Consider the following 16,236-nt stretch of genomic DNA (forward strand, 5'->3'; position numbering starts at 1 on the left):
AGCCCTGTCTGACAGAAAATAAATCTTGCTTAATTTGATCAAAGGATTTGGGTAATTATGGCTGGGTCCTAAGAGCTACCTCAGAGGAGGGGGTAAGAAGACGCAGCATCAACAACACAGACACCAGGAGTCAGGTGAGGGCAAATAGCAGACTCATTTATTCAGTAATAAGGAAAGCTTTATATACCCTCCTCTCAACACCCAGGCTGTGTCCCAATCTTGTGACATTGAGTGGTCATCCCTCATTTCGTGGTTACCCCTCATTAGCTAGGAACAATTAGGACTTCTGTCAGCACCTATTGCTAGGCCCTCAGGCAGACTGCATGATCAGGACCTCTGACAGTGTCTGTTTGTTAGGCCCTCAGGTAGACTCCAGGTTGGCTCATAAGGAAGTACAATATGCACCCACCTTAGCAACTGGTTTGAGCCAATTTCCTCAACCCTGTGGGCTTGTCCTACTATAGGTAATGGTCTTTATTTTCATTTAGTGGCATTAGACTACACAGAAAAACCCTGTCATGAAAAGAAGAAAAGGTATTATAGTATAGGATGATATTAGAAAGCATTTTTGAGTAATTATGATCACTTATCAACATCAGAAAAGTATCTGCAATAATTTTTTTGTCTTCTTGGTTCAAAAAAAGCACTCCTGTCAATGGACACATGACCAAACTATTACTTTTTTTGTGCTTGTGTTTCCTTTGTTTGACACCTAAACTCACTGTGTTGCTTCTGTCTGGCCCAGAACTCACCATGTAGACCAAGCGAGACTGGAAATCATAGTTTCACCCACCTGTTTCTCATAAGATCTGTGATTCATTATATGGTACTAGAGACTTGGATGCAGGATCATGGTTTTATATGCAGATAGATACTTTTCCCAATGACACTGTTTGAAGAGGCTGTCTAGTCTGAAACATGTTTGTGGTATTCTGGTGACATTCACATGGTCATGGCTATTGGATAGGTTCTGGATCTGCTACTCTGTTGCATTGGGCTGGTCTGGAATCACACTGGATATCTCAAACATTCCACTATTTTACTTGGGAATGGACTGTACCCAGGGAATTTGTGTCACTGTAAATTCTAGGTTTCTCTCTACTGTTTTTGTGGAGCAGCCTCCCCCAGAATAGCTGGCCCTTCAGCCAATCTTATGAGAAGGTCATCCCAGGTAAGGCCTAACCACTTTTGTCATAGACAGTCAGCCTTTTATTGATGTGTGACATGTGCATAAATGTTGGTAACATACTTAGAGCTCCAAATTCTGTGTGTTTCTTGTTACTAACCCCCAATGGTTAAAGCCACACCATGTTTTAGTCTTTTTTATTTTATTTTATTTTATTTTATTTTATTTTATTTTATTTTATTTTATTTTACAATATAATTTAATTCTACATATCAGCCACAGATTCCCTTTTTCTCCCCCCTCCCGCTCCCACCCCTACCTTTCCCCCAGCCCCCCAGCCCCCTTCCCATCTCCTTCAGGACAAAGACTCCCCTGAGGATTGAGATCAACCTGGTAGACTCAGTCCAGGCAGGTCGAGTCCCCTCCTCCCAGGCTGAGCCAAGCGTTCCTGCATAAGCCCCAGGTTTCAAACAGCCAACTCATGCACTGAGCACAAGTTTGAATTTTTTGCAGATGGATCTACTCTTTACCCCTGTTTCCATTGTTGTTGAACATATATTTTTCTTCAGGAATTATTTTTTTATTTAGGAATATATGCATATATAAATATAAAAATACACATATATAATACATACATGTATATTTATATAACAGCCATGAATAAAAAAATGGCTGTGAATTTAAAAGGGAAGAGGAATGAGTTTCTGGGAAGGTTTGGAAGGAGCAAATGGGCAGAAGGGGAAATGACATAATTATTTTCATAATCTCAAAAACTAAATAATGATATTTAAAACTTTGTTTATTATGGACATAAAACTTAACAGACACTTTGAAATTATTCAGTTATTAAAAGTGTCTCTCATTAGGGATTATAAAAACTCAAGCAGATTGTTTTGGCATTTTTTGTGATCCATTTGATTATCCCTCTAGTAAACAAATTATTCATTTAATTAATGTTTTAACAAAACTATATTCCTTTAAAACTAAAAGAACAGAGACAAATATATGTCTCAAATACACTAGTATGGTATAATGTAAGACATTACGATTATATGTAAATTTTGATCTATCTTTATGAAAATTGATACAGATTTTTTTCTTTTCTTGAAAATAGAGTTTTTTCATATAATGTATTTTATTATCACTTACTCTCATATGTGTTTTGAGTGGGCCTTTCTCTGCAGGTGTGCTCATCCTTGAGTGTATGAGGAAGACAGAGGTTGATAAAGTTCAGTGTCCTCCTCTATCACTTTTCACCTAACTTTTGAGAAAGAGTTTTTCACTGAACCTGGATATGCTGGCTGGCTGAGGGTCACTGTCATCCTCATGTCTCTGTATCCTTCAATCCTAGGGCTACAGATACCTGCCACCATGTCTATTCTAAGTGGGTACCGATGATCAGAACTCAGGGAGTCACAATTGTACACCCTGGCCTATCCCTATAGATTGCATCATTGTGTAGATTCCTCCACCTTGCGGTGTGCATTAGTTTAAAGCACCATGTTGATTGATAGAAACTAGACCTTCAGTGGCTCACCTGGTGGGCCTTTGAGTGGCTTCCTAGTTGGGGTGTTATGAGAATCACTGCTTAGCAGAGAATTTGATTTGTCTCTGAGGCAGCAATGAATACTTTGTTTTTCATGTTCTATTTCATAGAAGCTCATTGGTACAATTCTCAAGAGACATTTAGTGCATGTATCATTGTGGGTGTGCCATTGTATGTGTGGTGCCTGTGTGTGTCTTTGGCTTTGATAGTAGAATTAACAACTCTCACATACTGGATGAGAGGTGTAATCTTTACCTGAATTTGGCTTAACACATTTATTATCCTTTTGTATATTTTTGTATGTCTCATCTAATTGAGTGAATGGCCAAGGGACTGTAACTTGGGAAGGTTGACTGGCCACAAGAGTGGTCAAACATCCATTGTCACACATGGACTGTCCACTGGTGGTATGGTATGTTCTATCTTTCATGAGGAATTCTGGGATGTGATTATTATATGTTCATTTTCTGCAATGTAGGGCTACTATTTAAGGGCCCTACTCAAGGGGAGAGGGAGTCTAAAAATGCCTGGAGGGATTGTATTTAACCAGGGCTTCTCATCTCACTGATGGCTGTCTCCACAGCTCATTTGGTACTTTAGAATATTGATTGTTACTGTTACATTATTTGGTTGCCTGTGTGTTAGGGATGACACAATCTCTTCACAGGTATAACCAGTGGTGCACATAGTCTCTACGACCTTGGGAAGAGTTTCCTTAGTGGCAGGCAGTACATGTTCCTGAATGTGGCTCAGGCAAGGTAGTTCCACAAGCTGACATTGTTAGCCTGTACCAGATGGGGACCATGAATAATCGTGCAATGATATTGTGACAGGGTTTTGACAAATGGTAGGGAATGGGGCACATTGTGGTGGTGATGATCCTGTGCATACTATCAAGACAGATTTCTACATATGGAAAGTGCCCAGTAACCAGGACATATAGGACGATGCCCAAGCTCCATATATCACCTGCCAGTCCATTATAGAGTTTCCTTGCCAAGATTTTTGGGGCCTAATAAAGCAAGGAGCTACAGATATCCTCCAACATCTTTCCTTCTGCAAGCTGAGTTGCCATACCAAAATCACAAAGCTTGACCTTGTTAGCTCCATCAAAAAGGATATTCGTTAATTTAATATCATGATGTGCAATATGTCTTTGGTAGAAAGAGTACACTGCTGACATGACCTGTTGGAATATTGATCTAGCCACCTCCATTAGATAGCCTGTCCCCTAAGGAACATCTCCAGATCTTTTCCAGCAACATATTCCACGACCACATAAGTTGTCAGTGTGTCAACAATGTAAAAAAAAAAAATTGCACTATGTTACATGTTCCAAATATTGAAGGATGTTTACTTCAGAGCTGATGTGAGCCAGAGCATTGTGATTTTTCTCAAGGACCTTGATTGTCACCTGTACATGTGGCAGGTAAGCATCACTTCCCAAATGCACCACAACTTAGAGATGATAAGATACTGAAATCCTGTTTAAGAATGTCCTCTTCCCAGGAGCTGGCCATGATGTTCAGCTCAATTTCAACCACTGTATTTTGTGAGAATTTCAGGGACACACAAGGCTAGAAAAAAAATTAATGTAGTTTTAGGATGGAAGTTTATAGCTATGAATTCTCTGTCTTGAAATCTAAGATATCCCAAGCAATCTAATGATTCCTTTAAGGCCATAGAAATACAAGAAAAATTGAGGATAATTTACATAAACTGAACAATAGTATACCATATGTTCAGACTTGGGGAAGAGTCCATACTCAAACACAGTGACCACTGAACTGTTCTGCTATACGCAAAGTAGCTAGAACTAGAGTTAGTATCATATAAACCAAACCAATTCCACAAACAGAAATATGACATTTTTCCCCTGTGGATATGAGCAAGAAGAGGGCTGACCATTTATAAAAGAAAGAGTATTAGTCACAGAGCTGGAGTGGAGGAAGTGAAATAGAGCAGAAGAGTATGACCATTTGCCGTATAGACATGTATTAGAATGATATATTGAAATTGTATACAGTAACACATGTTCTAACAGAAGATAATTGAAACCAACTTTAAAAAAAAGGATTACATGGGTTTTCAAATAGGAAATTGGTAATAATAAAAAAATAGATTAGACATTCACAAGTCAAACCCAGGAAAGGATGTAAACCAATAATATAAATGTAAACATGAAACAGCAAACCTTAACTCCTGGAAGCAAAACCAACAAACCAGAAACAAACTCACTCTAGTGAGGTCCAGAAGATTGGGGATTCCTAGTTTATTAGAGCCATTTTTAAGTCCAAATGCCCTGAAGGTAACCAACTGCTACTCCAAGATGCGACAGGGCCCAGTGCAGGCAGTGCCCAACATGGACTAGTTACTAACATTCTTCATAATGCCTCCATGTGATGTCACCACAAGCAACCAACCAATCATGGCTTGTCAGATATGACAGTGATTTTTATCAGGTTCTGTACCACAACTAATTCCCAGAGTATTCTTCTCATGTCTGTGACCAAATCTCGGACCAGAATCAACTTTAGGGAGGAAGGGGTTTGTGCATAGGCTTTCAAGAGACATGGAAGCCATTATGTTGGGAGCATCTTGTTCCCTACAGAGTTGTTAGGTGTCTGGTGACCCTGCATTAGAAGTTCTCTATCCTTCAGTGACACAGTTCCTCTAGCCAGTTCCGTGTCCATGTGTTCCACAAATTTCCAAACTAGAAACCAAGTTCTCAACACATCTAACATACATATATTTAACAAAACCACTGTGATATTTGAATTAAAAATGTCTCATACAAATTGGGCATTTGTACACATGGACATTCAAGGAGAGTTGATGGTATGTTTTGGGGAACTTTATATGGTGGAGCCTTAGAGACAGCAGTCCATCATTGGGACTGTCCTTGAGATGAACAAGCCTAGTCTTCATCTGCTCCCTCTGCTTCCTGTTTGAATTTGAGGATGTGACACTCTGAGACTTCTGCTTTTGCCTTCAAGATTCCAACTTGCTGCCGTTCCTCTGTCCCACCACCATGGGCTCTTATCCCTCCAAAAATTAGCCAGATATGCTCTTTCTTAAAAGTCCATGTTTGTGAACTTTCATCACAACAGAATAGTAACCAATATAAATGAGCTTAGCAGAGGGGGTTCCTACCCATCCCCACCCCACCTATGTAGTCCAGAAGTCAAAGCAGATTCTTTGCTCTTACGGTCACACATTGATTGCATCTCTCCCCCACACACTCACCAGAGAAATAATGACCCCTGCAAGTAGCCTCAATTCCAGGTCCCTTCCTCTGGCATGTAACACAAGTCTCATATGAATAAAGCCTGTTTCCTGGTGATTCAGGACCTCCTCTTCCTCAGAAACCTTGAAGTTGCTGGGCAGTGGTGGTGCACGCCTTTAATCCCAGCACTCAGGAGGCAGAGCCAGGCAGATCTCTGTGAGTTCGAGGCTAGCCTGGTCAGCAAAGGGAGCTGCAGGACAGGCACCAAAACTATATAGAGAAACCTTGTCTCAAAAAACAAAAAAGAAAGAAAGAAACCTTGAAGCCCATGGAGACATAATTTAGAGGGGAATCAAACTGCTTCAGACTCCCACTGAGTGGCCATCATTACTAGAGTCCTTTTGCCTGAAAGGGGGATCTCTCCTAGCATCACAGTCCCTCTAATAACCTCTCATCTTTACCTTCCTCCCCACTACAAAAACAAACTCATATAACAAGGAGAGATACAAGAATCAGTGGAAAACTTAAAAGTCCAAATAATAAGACTAGGCAACAATCTGAAAGAACCAACATGTCAACAATGTCTTGTATTGTTACCAGGAAAATTCACTCATGAATCCAGTAATCTAAAGAAATAATTAATGATCCACAAGTATTACAGTAGCCTATGAAACTAGAGGAAGGGATACTTTCAAATCTTTTCATAAAACAAACTTTTCATGAAGCCCTTACTCTCTAACCAAGTAAAAACACCTTGAAAAGACACAAGTATCTGGCAGTGTTCTTGACTAAGAACATGAGAATGTCCTTGATGACAGCAGTAGATACTTTACTTCATATTCAATGACACATTAAAAAGACCATTCTTTGCTGGGTGGTGGTGGTGCACACCTTTAATCCAAGCACTCAGGAGGCAGAGGCAGGCGGATCTCTGTGAGTTCCAGGCCAGCCTGGGCTACCAAGTGAGTTCCAGGAAAGGCGCAAAGCTACACAGAGAAACCCTGTCTCGAAAAACCAAAAAAAAAAAAAAAAAAGACCATTCTTCATGATCAAGATGCCTTCACTAGGAACCCAAGAATCAATCCATATGCAAAAATTGACAAAGAGCATAGCATACCCAACATCAAGTGAACATAGTCACCCATGAAAAGGAATGAAATGCTACTGCCAGGGAAAAACTTGGAAATTGAGAAAGTTTTACTACAAACAATCCAATTCTACAAACAAAATAATTCATTTTTGTCTACCTCAGGTAATAGACAAGGGGTATATTTTTGTATAATGGGAAGTATTGATCACATGATGTGAGCAAGGAAGTGACACAGAGCTGATGAATATTACCACAGTTCACTACAGTAGGACTATGTAGTCCTGATCAAATTCCTCATTGGATACATACATACCAGCAAAGTATAAAATAAACCAGAACACAGCTAACAATGACAAAGAAATGAGGTGGGAAAAAAATGGAAAACCTCAGTCAATGAAGAAACAGAAATACAGCCAAATTTTGAAACAAAAATGAATGTTTTCAAAAACCCAATCATTAAATCCCAAACACCAAAAGCCAAACAGAAAATGAGGAAAACTCACTTTTTCAAGATCCAACTGGTTGGGAAAGTCCATAAGAAATGACTGCATCCAACTGCTTATCTGCTAACCCACAGATCACACAGCATCACAGACAGCATCCTTCAAAGATTCTCTCAGGAACACTGTAGCAAGACGAAAATGGCAAAGCCTCTTAGATTCATGACCCTGAACAACTTACATAGGCATCCTGTGAGACTTCTAGGCTTTTCCTCTTCGAACTAAGCACGGAGGCGTGTTAGTGCAGAAAATGAAATCACAAGGCCTCTTACCCACTTAGCTGCCCTTAGCATGGGCTGCTGTTGGAAACCATTTACCTTCATTCAATCTCCTTACTCTGCTGAGCTTTCACTCCATATGAGATCTCTCATAGTATGGATTCCATCTGGTTCTTTTTGGTGGGTAAAGAACCAGGGATCAGGAAATTCCATAGTCATTTGTGCCATGCCACTTGTCCTTTGGCCTAGGTCTTACCTTTACCTCCATTTTTACAATTCATAGAGGATCAACATCATTTGGGGGTTGTTTTCCATATGAGATCTTAGTCACTAACATATTACATTGTCTACATAGTATGCAGGAAAACCAAGGTGGGAAGGTAGGTATGCTGTGGCCAAGACATAGAGGGCAGTCAACGGCTGTGGCACTCCACATTGCTTTAGTGGGGTTTGCATCTCTGTGGAGCTGTCCTCCTTAAGTCTCACTGGGTGGTTTCCGTAGCCCACTGCTGTCAGAAGTGGTTTACCTTCCCTGGGGCCCCAGGGATGGGCAAGCTGGGGAGTAAGCTGCTAAGTGAGAACAGGAAAGGAGTACAGAATAGCATGCCTTTCTCATTGGGGCTTTACTCTTGGTCAGTCTTTTTCTACCAAAGGCATGTCAGTCATTCCTTGACATAGTCCCTGCCACCTAGGATATCCTACCAGATCTTCAAAAGTGCTCATACTCACATGTGAATCCCACATGAATCCCATGTCCCACAAATGTATCAATGATACCAATATATTCCCAGAGTAGTAGTCATGTTTTCTTGTTCATCTACAGACCCCATCTTATCTCAGTGTTACCTACCCTCCGTGAGTTAGGAATTGTTCAATTGGCATTATACTGAGGACTGTGTGTTGGGAAGCAGAGTGATATGCAGCAGGGACTTATGACTTAGTGTATGTGATATTGTAGGTACAGGTTTACATATGGCTGTAACAAACCTAGCATTGTATGTGGGTATTTTCAAGGGATGGGGAGGGACATATGAACTTTTAAGTCTCAGGTCTTGCTGGTCCATATCCCCTACAGAAATTTCTATATCTGACCTTGCTACAGTCCATTTCCCTGCTTCTCAAGCCCAAGATGTACTGCTTGATATCAGGCCCCACTGAACCCCCAACCAATCACCCCACCTTCATTTCTGTCATCTAAGATACACTTCAAAAATACAGCAGGTCTTCACTTCACATTCACAGCAGATGAAGGCACTGCCACACACTCTCTAATCCATCATTACAACCACACACACACACACACACACACACACACACACACACACAACTTTCTTTTTAACATGATCATCATTACCTCTGTTCCACATATATAGCTATATATCAGGAACTGCTGGACACCCCTAGATGTGGAAATTTTCTTCTATGTTTTTTACTGAACACATTTTCCATATTGTGGCAGGAAAGCTTCTTGTCATCTTTCTATTCCCATAATTCATATTTTTCCATGGTTTATCTAAAAATTCATGTTTCCTCATACTAAAAAATTTATCACTGAAATTTATTTAAATTATTAAATTTTTCATCTTCTAGCTGTGTTTCCCATGCATACCATTCTATCTTTCAAGACTTTCCACTTTGCTTTTAGTTAGACTTATTTATTTTTCATTTCTATGATAGCTTTATTCTTTAGTACTTATGTCTTTCTATTAAGTTCTATTTTCATATCTTAAGTTTCTTCCTGCTTTCATTTCACATTGCATTTGTTTTCTGAATTAATTCAGGAAATTATTTGTACCTCAGAATTATTTGTACCACAATAAATTCATTGATGCATTTATCTGAACATATTCATATTCCTTTTTAATTTTAATTAATTTATTTGTTTTACACCCATATCTCCATTTCCCTCCCTCCCCTCCTCCCATTTCCTCTCTCCTCCTTTCTGACCACCCCATCAGTCCCTCCTCCTCTGGGTCTGTTCAGAAACAGGTAGGCCTCCCATGGTTATCAACAAAGCATGGTTTATGAAGATGAGATAAGCTTAAGCAGTTCCCCTTGTATTAGGCTGGGCAAGGCAATCCAGTGTGAGGAATAGGTTCCCTGGAGCCAGCCAAAGTGTTAAGGACAGCCCCTGTTCCCACTGGAGTCCCACAAGTAGACCAAGCTACAGAACTATCACTTATATGTAAAGGGCCAGGGTCACTCCCGTGCAGGCTGTGAGTTCCTATGAGCCCAGTTAGTTGTTACTGTGAGTTTTCTTGTGATGCCCTTGACCCCTATGGCTCCTATGATCCTTCCTCCCTCTCTTCAGCAGGATTTCCTGAGCTCAGAACAATTCTTGGCTTTGGGTCTCTGCATCTGTTTCCATCAGTTACTGGATGAAGTCTCTCTGATAACAATTGGGATAACCACCAATCTGATCACAGGAGATGACCAATTCAGATTTTGTATCCACTATAGCTAGAACAATTCACTGGGTTCATTCTTGTAGATTTTTGGGAGTTTCCCTTGTATTAGGTTTCTACCTGATCCCCAAATGGTCCCCCCTTTCTAATCATCTCTTTCAGTACACCCTTTCTCCATCCACCTCCCAACCAGATCCCTCAAGTTCCCATCGATCCAGGAGATCTCTCTTTTTTCCCCTTCCCAGGGAGATCCATGTGTCCACCCCTGAGCCTTCCTTTTTACGTAGCATTGAATTTGACCACTACTATGGGGTTAGTCATCTTGGGTGGAGCTATGTTGACTTTCGTTTTTCATGTTACTTCCTTTTTTGTCATGGGGCTTGCTCATCTGGATTTATTTTTTTGGTTAAGTTGTTCTAATACCTTTGTGTTCAGGGAGTATTTTGATTGGTGCTTGGTGTTCCTAGTTTGGTTGTGCTTAATTTGTCTGTATTCTGCTTGAGCTCAGGTGTGAGACACATGGTGCTGGTTTGTAGGTGGGATAGCTGAATGATGCTGGATGAGCTAGAGTAGTATCCCTTCTGACCTCACAAACCAGGCTTCAGGAATTGTGATGGGATGTGTTCTAGGGCAGGGTTCAGAATGTCCCACATCCTATGATCTCATGAGCCAGGTTATATGTATTACAATGGTTATGGTGCTGATTACTATGTGTTAACATATATTCTGACCTCATGAACCATGTTACACACAGCATAGTGGACATAATTCATCAAGGTTTTGAAATAGGACTAGGTGATAAATCATCCATGGTGTTACCTGAGTTCTTGCAGTCTCCTAAACTGATGTTCCTGCAATCGCTGTTGCAGCTTACATGTCCCATGATTAACTATCTCAAGTCAGAAGATTTCATTCTTCTGTTTTTATCTTCTCATGGGTGCTCAACATATTAAAAAAAACCAACAAACAAAACCTCAGATTCCTCCCCTAGCTCCGTATACATCATTTGGGCACTTTTTTGTTGTGTTTACCCTCATTCAGCAAGATTCCTGAAATCTATCTGCTTCAGATATTTTCTATGATTAACTTCATTATAATTAACCTTGATTTTCCTGGACCTTGATTTGTCTTCCCCATGACATCAATCCAAACTTAAAACTTGTATTTGTTTATATAGGTATATATTACATACTTAGAGGCAGCACTCAGTAGGTGGAGGTTGGAGGATTCCAAATTGAGGCCAGTCCTGGGATACTGTCCTAGTATACTTTTTATTGATGATAGACATATCCTGATAAAACCCAATGTGGTGGAAAGAGTTTATTTGGCTCCTATGTCCTGTTCAAACTCCATCATTAGGGGTGGTATTGTAGGAACTCTAGCAGATGTACAGGACAACTGTTTACTGGCTTGTTCTTCATGGCTGCTTTAATGTGCTTTCTTACACAGTTCAGGAACAACTTCCAGGGGTGGAGCCCCCCACAGTGGGCTGCATCTCCCACATTAGGCATTAATAAAAAAAATTGGTGCTGTAACCTGCATTCAACTGTAAAATCACAGTCCTAGTTTCAGACACTTAGCACAATAACCCTCTTTCTTTTTGAGGCATCTCTCTGTGTAAATGGATGGATGTGGAAATTATTATATTGAGTGAGAGAACCCAAATCCAGAAAGCCAAATGCCAGGAGTACTCTCCATCAGATGTTTCTGTCTCCCAAACTTCTGAAGTGAGTATAAAATATGGAGGAACAGAGAGGGGAGCAGATACCAACAGTACTTGACACATAGCTTTGGCCCTCTTACACAGCTAGATATCAGGTTCTCCTAGTTCCTGAGACCCTCCTAGGGAGCTTGTACCTAGCAGAAGTGGAAACCTAGCCCTGTGTGTGTATGTGGGTATTTTTCTGTGGGGGAGGAAATGTCTAGAAGTAATAGACACATAGTTGTATATTTGTATAAAGGATTGGCCTTAGGGGAGGTGTTACCTAACAGGACCTGGAAATGGATTGTGTGTGTGTGTGTGTGTGTGTGTGTGTGTGTGTGTGAGAGAGAGAGAGAGAGAGAGAGAGAGAGAGAGAGGGGGAGAGGAGAGGGAGAGGGAGAGAGAGAGAGCGCTTTGATTGTAAGGCAGGAAATAGTCAGCATGACATAACACCATCCCTTTGTATATGTGCAGCATTGGCTGTAGGAAATGAGGTACCTAACATGATGTGATAACTAGCCTTGATTGTGTCTTTGAATCTTTGCTCTAGGGGAGGTGATGCTGAGGAAGACATGATACTCTAGTCATCTATTGGGTCATTTGACTATAGGGGGATATATCTAACAGGTTCTGAAATTTGTGTAGATTTGGCTTTTCCTATACGGGAGGGTCTGTGCAGCAGGACCTAATAGTGAGGGGCTTTGGCTGTAAGATAGGTTTCAAGATCTACTAGGTGTCACATCAGCATATCTAAAGCATTGCCCTTCATACACACAAAATTAGGTTTCAGATCCTGATGGACTTCTTACTCTTTTATACCCTTATCTCTCCACACAGGGCTAGGTGTTAGGGGTAGCAATGTAGTCGCACCCTTACAGCCAAGGCCATATACACAAACATGACTATTTGTCAGGTCCTGCTAGGAATCCCCTCTTCTGAAGCAATGCCACATACCCAGAGGTAGGTATCAGGTCCTACTAGGTACCCTTCCCCTAAATCCAAAGCTATCTATCCAAGAGATAGGGGAAAACTAGTGGGACCTCACAGCTTGGTGAGGGTTCTTAGGGGCCTACTTGCATAATTGTTGCATATGTGCATGTGTGAATGCATGCATTTGTGTGTTTGTGTGTTTGTATGTGTGGATCTGGTGTTTTGCTGTATGGGATGTGGTGCAAAGCAGTTCCTAAAACCTAACCATGTTTGTGTATATGGAACTTTAGTTGAAATGGTAGAGATAAATACCAGAACCTGACACTTGTATGAATAAAGAAGCTGTGTTGGGGGTGTTTGCCTATAGGTGAGGGAGTTCCTAGCAGGAAATGACACTCAGCCCTGGGTGGGGGACTTTACTGTATGTCAGTGGATCTCTACAAGGACATGATACCTATCCTTGAGGAATATTGGCTGTAGGGATGAGAGGACCTAACAGAAGCTGACACTGTTTGGTGTTTGGCTCTAAGGAAATTGGAAATCTAACAGGACCTGCTACCTAGCTCTGTGTGTGTGTGTGTGTGTGCGTGTGTGTGTGTGTGTGTGTGTGTGTGTGTGTGTGTCTGTGTGTCTGTGTGTGTCTGTGTGTGTGTGTCTGTGTATCTGTGTGTCTGTGTGTCTGTCTGTATATACTTGTGGTTGAGGGGTTATGTAACAGTACCTGACATTTAGCTACATGTAGTGTGGATCTTTGTCTTGTTGGCAAATAGAAAACTTGGCTTCTCAATACAGTAAAAATAAAGTCAAATTCCTCCCCTGGGTCTGTATTCTTCAAGTGCCATATTTCTTGTTTTCTACTCTGATTCTCAAGTCCATTTTCTTTAAGATACTTTCTCTGATCAACTTCATTAATAATATCCTGAACCTGGAATTCTATTTGCCTAGACATTGACTAATTTTTCTCTATGACATCTATCTCATCTTTAAACTTCTATTTATCTATTTAGTGTTGTAGTACATACCTCTATCCCCACACTCAGGAGGTGGAGGCAGTAAGATTGTAAGATTGAGGCCAGTTTTGGGATATTGCCCTAGTATATTTCCTATTGCTGATAGACATCATGACAAAAATCAATATGGGAAGAAAGAGATTATTTGGCTTACATGTCCCAATCAAAGTCTGTCATTTAGGTAAGTTGGGGTAGGAACTGAGGCAGAAAACATGGAACAAAGCTGACTACTAGCTTGCTCTTTTTGGCTTGCTCAGTTTACTTACAGGACTCAGGAACAACTTGAGAGGGTGGAGTCAAACACAATGGGCTGGCCATCTCTACATCATTAATCAATAAAATGGGCCCTGTGACTTCTCACCAACTGCAAAGTCACAAACCTAGTTTCAGATGCTCAGCATATTAACCCTCTTTGTTAGTGAGCCATCTTCCTAGGTAAATGGATGGATTAGCAAAAGATTATATTGAACGAATGAGCCCAGATCCAAAAATGCAAATGCTGCAAGTTCTTCACATCTTCTGTTTTTAACTCACATTCTTTGAATGTGAGTATAAAACATGGAGGAACAGATAAGCATGGAGGTACCTAGCATGACTGGATACCTTGATCTGTATGTGTAAGTGGGACTCTCGTAGTATGTGTTTGTGGGGCTTTGGATGAGTGGGAGGAAATGCATGGTAGATCCAGACACAACTGTGTATGTGTATGAAAGGCTTTGGTGACAGGAGAGGACATGTAGAAGGAACTGCATCTAGATTCCTGTGTGGGACTTTGATTATAGAGGAGGATACCATGTAGGAATTGACATCTAGCTGTGTGTGGAGGGCGGGGAATTAGGAGTTGGGGTGAGTTTGCAACTAGCAGACCACACAAATAACCCCATTTCAGGGAGTTTTGCCTGCAAGGAGGAATTATCATGAAAAGCCAGACACATAGCCATGCATGTATTTGTGATGCTTTAGTTGTAGGGCTTAGACTTGTGCACCCACACGTGAGTGAGTGTGTGAGTGTGTGTGTGTGTGTGTACTGAGTATTTTGTCACTGGGGTGAGGGTACCTATGTTGGTGTATTGAGTCTTTGAATTGGAGAAGGAGGTACCTATTAGGACCTGATACCTAGTCCTGTGTGTGTGGTCTATTTAAGGTAGAGGATGCCTAGCAGGATCTGAAACATAGACCTGAGTGTGGGGCTTCAGCTCTCGCTCTCTCTCTCTCTCTCTCTCTCTCTCTCTCTCTCTCTCTCTCTCTCTCTCTCTCTGTCTGTCTCTGTCTCTCTCTCTCCCCTGTGTGTGTGTGTGTGTGTGTGTGTGTGTGTGTGTGTGTGTGTGTGTAACTGTACTGGTATGGGGAGAGGTATCTTGCAGGATCTGACACTTTCCATGCACCATGCATGTGTGCTTGTGTATGTATGTGTGTGTGAGTATGTATGTGTAGATTGTGTTGTAGGGAAGTTTGTACCAAGTAAGACCTGAAACATACCTGTGTGGTAAGCTCTATTTGTAGGCAAGGGGATGCACAGTAGGACCTGACACCTAGCCTACCATGTGATAGTAGGTCTGTGGCTGTAGGGAAGGGGATTCCATGCAGGACCCAACACCTAACTGTATATATGCATTTGGAGATTTGGTTTGAAGAGAAGAGATAAATAGAAGAACCAGACACTTGCCTTGTGTGAATATGGGGCTATGGTTGTAGGGGAGGGTATATATGTAGCAGGATGTATCACATAATTGGGTATTATATGTGATCTTTGGTTGTAGGGGAAGGGTTATGTCACAGGGGACCTGATACATAGACTTGTATGTATATGCTGGGCTTTCACTATAGGAAAAGTGTACCTAGCAGAATCAGAGAACTAAAGTGTGTACAGCACTCTTTATGTAATGCAGGTAGGGAATGCCTAGCTGGTCTTGACACCTAGTTATGTGTGAGGGATTTGCTTGTACAGGGGGGTGTGCCTAGCAGGATATAAAACCTGTGTGTGTGTGTGTGTGTGTGTGTGTGTGTGCGCGCGCGCGCGCGCGTGCTCTGTTTCTTAAATTTAATCTATTTTGTTCTCCCTAGGGGACATAGGCAAGGAAATGGTGATTTGGGGCAGCAATATTTCATGTTAGTGTTTGGGGTATGTGAGCAAGCATCAGGATTTAAGAGGATTGTTGTCTCTTTCTATCTGAGTTTATAGGACTGAACAATTTCAAACCGAAGTGGTCAAAACTCAGGATAAGATGGTCAGATACACGGGTGTATCATCCAACTAGATGCAGTTCTGGTCCAGGCTGCCAGCGAGCATGTGGGGAGGCTGTGCAGAGCGGGCCCAGGGCAGCCTGACAGCTGGAGCTGTGTGGAAGGCAGCCTGAGACAGAGTGGGAGGGACCGGGCTCACAGAGGCGGGGACACACAACCGGAAACCTCCTTTGGAGGAGATTGTTGGCCATTGGTAAGGTGTAGAGAAAGTACGTGAGTGGGAGGGGTCAACGGAGTGA

At 41.4% G+C, this 16,236-nt stretch overlaps 1 pseudogene; it reads right to left on the reverse strand.

Moving 5' to 3' along the window:
- Positions 1-2,133: 2,133 nt before the first annotated feature.
- Positions 2,134-7,607, reverse strand: LOC114688682 (annotated as a pseudogene).
- Between the last annotated feature and the right edge of the window lie 8,629 nt (positions 7,608-16,236).

This window comes from Peromyscus leucopus, chromosome 1 (assembly GCF_004664715.2).
Source record: "Peromyscus leucopus breed LL Stock chromosome 1, UCI_PerLeu_2.1, whole genome shotgun sequence".
Taxonomy (NCBI): Eukaryota; Metazoa; Chordata; class Mammalia; order Rodentia; family Cricetidae; genus Peromyscus; species Peromyscus leucopus.